Source organism: Panthera leo, chromosome B4, assembly GCF_018350215.1.
Source record: "Panthera leo isolate Ple1 chromosome B4, P.leo_Ple1_pat1.1, whole genome shotgun sequence".
NCBI lineage: Eukaryota > Metazoa > Chordata > Mammalia > Carnivora > Felidae > Panthera > Panthera leo.
Window position 1 is genome coordinate 88,500,437 of NC_056685.1, and position 3,348 is coordinate 88,503,784.

The window sequence follows — 3,348 nt, forward strand, 5'->3', positions numbered from 1 at the left end:
AGAATCCAAAGCAGGCTCCAGACTCTAAGCTGTCAGCACAGAGCCTGATGTGGGGCTTGAACCCATGAGCCACGAGATCATGACCTGAGCCACAGTCACATGCTTAACCGACTGAACCACCCAGGTGCCCCTTATTTTCTTTTTTTTAAGTTCTTAATTTATTAATCCTCTCATGAAATATCTGCATGATTAATCACCACGGATAGTTACCGCAGAATTATGACTCCTTCTTTTTGCCGGCACCAACATTGGCTTGTGCAGTCCCCCTGACTTTCTTTATTCTGTTCTTGCATTCCTTTTGCTGTTTTCTTGATGTCTTTTTCTTCTCATCCAAGCCATGTCCTGCAAGTCGATGTCTGGGTTCGTTTTCTGTACATCATCTGAGGAATCATAAATCATGCCAAAGCCAGTTGTTTTGCCACCACCACAATGGGTTCTGAATCCAAATACAAAGAGGACGTCTGGTGTGGTCTTGTACATTTTGGCTAATTTTTCCTGAATTTCTGTCATCGGTACTGTTGCCTTTCTGGGATAAAGAACATCAATGACCCTCTGTTTCCACTGAGGTAGTCGGTTGGTCATGAACTTCCTGGTCCAGAAAGTTACTGTGTGGATCATGATGGCGGCCAAGCTTCTAACAGCCAAGGAGGTAAAGAGCTGTTTTATTTTCTACTGAACATTTATTTAAAGAAATTCCAGCTTTATCTTAGCTAAACTAAGGGTTTGAAAGAGAATTTTATATATTTCAGTCAAACAGAATAGGCAGGGACTTCAGTGCCCTTTCAATTGCCTTCAATTACCTGGATGTAGTGGCTAAAGCTATAGACCCAACAGGGGAAAAAAAGCAGGGAGAGCTGACTTAGCAGGAGAGATGCAATCATCCAGGAGAGATGGTTTAAAGGAGAAGTTCCCAAATGTGTATCCATCAGAATCATCTGAGAAACTTGGTAATATGCAAGTTCTCAGGAGTTACTTAAATTTTTGATTCAGTGGGTGATTCTTGGAACCTGTGTTTCAATATGTTAACTGATCTTTCTGACGAAATGATCTGAGGAACACATTTTTAAAAATGTCTCTTTAAAAGGTAACTGCTCCCAGGGACTTATAGTTTTACCAAAATCCAGCCAAATGTCTCAACAACATTTATTTAAAAGTTCTTCCTTATCTCACTGATTTTGTTTGCCATATTTATTACATACGAATTCCTTATACATATTTGGATCTATTCATGGATTTTATGTCCTATGCTATGTACTGTTCTTTTTTTTTTCAACTTTTTTTTTTTTTTTTTTTTTTTTTTTTTAATTTTTGGGACAGAGAGAGACAAAGCATGAACGGGGGAGGGGCAGAGAGAGAGGGAGACACAGAATCGGAAACAGGCTCCAGGCTCCGAGCCATCAGCCCAGAGCCTGATGCGGGGCTCAAACTCACAGACCGCGAGATCGTGACCTGGCTGAAGTCGGATGCTTAACCGACTGCGCCACCCAGGCGCCCCATGCTATGTACTGTTCTATTTACAGGTCACACGATGGTAACTATTGAGGCTTTGTAACATGTTTTAGTACCTGATACTTTCACTGCTCTTCTAAGAGATATCCTGGCTATTTCTTTCTTGCACCATTTTTTTGTATGAGCTGGAGGATCTATATGTTTTTTCCTTCCTCATTCTTTCTCTTCCTCTCTCTCTTTCCCCCACCTTCTTTTTTTTTTTTTTTTTTTTTTTTTATCCTTCAGTAGAGATGTGCTCATTTTCTTGCCTCATGTTCTTATTAGCCCAGGTTCTCACTCAGTAGAGGGAGAGGGGAAAAATTGGAGAAGTCATTATCCTATTTGTCAAGACAAACTTGATTTGCTTGAGGACCGGAGAAAGGCAAGCCAAAGGTTTTATGCTCAATATTTTAATGGGAAGCACATTAAATGCATATTTTACTTTAGGTAGAACTGAAACCTTACAATTTTGAATCTTGCTATTCCAAATAATAGTACATATACTAAAAATCTTGTGTGTGTGTACGTGTTCTTCAGGAACATGTTAATGTTTCTCATAAAGGCTTTATCCGTTTCTTGTTAAATGTATTCCTAAGTGTTTAATCATCTTGTTGCTATTGTAGGTGAGATTTTCTTCCATTATATCTTTCAGTTAATTGTTAGATGTATTTTAGAAGGCATTAGTTCTGCATATTTTTATTCCACAATGTCTTTTTGAAGTCTCTTGTTACTTGTACTTTTTCAGTTGAATCTTTAAGAATTACCTGCTTAATAATCAAGATATCTAGAAATAGTAATAATTTTATTACTTCTCTAAATTTCATGCCTCTAAGTTATCCACTTATTAAGTTGTATTGGATAATACACATTAAGATATTATCATGTTAAGAAATTGTTCATTTTGTTAAGTGTTGTTATCAAGACTAGGTGTTGCATTATGTTAAAAGTCACTTTCAGGAGCACCTGGGAGGTTCAGTTGGTTAAGTGCCTGACTCTTGATTTTGACTCAGGTCATGATCTCACGGTTCGTGAGTTCGAACCCCACATCAGGCTCTGCACTTAGAAGACGGAGCCTGCACTGCTTGGGATTCTCTCTCTCTTTCTCTCTCAAAATAAGTGATTAGAGAGGATCATATATATTTCTTCTATACTGTGTTATATTTAACTGTGTTAAATTTAAATATATTTAAATATAAAATATATTTATATAATAAATATATTATATTTCTTAGTATTGAACAATATTTACGTATTTCTGGCTTAAACCCTATTTGGTCATGATGTACTATCGTTTTTTAAGGTGATGCTGAATTCTGTTCGCTAATATTTTACTTAAGATTTTGTCTTATGTTCATAAATATATTGCAATGTAATTTTTAGAAATTCGGCAATATTTAAGGATAATTTGACACAGACCATAGTTGTTTTTCTGTCCTCCTGCTGAGAGCCCTACCTGTTGGTTCACCATAATCTGAGCCTAGCTCTCTTTCTCGTCAAAACATGAACCTGAGCTAGACCTTGTCTCCTGACCAACTTGAATTCTGAGTCTTACACATGTGTTTTGGAACCTTTTTGCTTTTCTTTTTACAGACTTTCTGATCCCCCCCCCCCCCCATTTGATGGTCATCGTATGGTTGGTTTCTGTTCCAGGTTCCTAATCCTATTTAGGCTGAATTCCAAATAATTCCTGTTTGTCTCCTTCTCATCTTCTGCATTTAATTTACTCCCTGGGGACCATGTGACAAATCTTTAAGGACTAAATATTAATTACTTCTGCTGGTGGACATTAAACAACTAGTCCTTTACTGCCCCCTTGAGGACCTTGGCCACCACACACCCTGTGGCCCATCTTGTGGGGAG

The 3,348-nt window shown here is 37.8% G+C and overlaps 1 pseudogene; it reads right to left on the reverse strand.

Annotated features, from left to right (window-relative positions):
- Positions 1 to 217: 217 nt before the first annotated feature.
- LOC122225425 lies at positions 218 to 618 on the reverse strand (annotated as a pseudogene).
- Between the last annotated feature and the right edge of the window lie 2,730 nt (positions 619 to 3,348).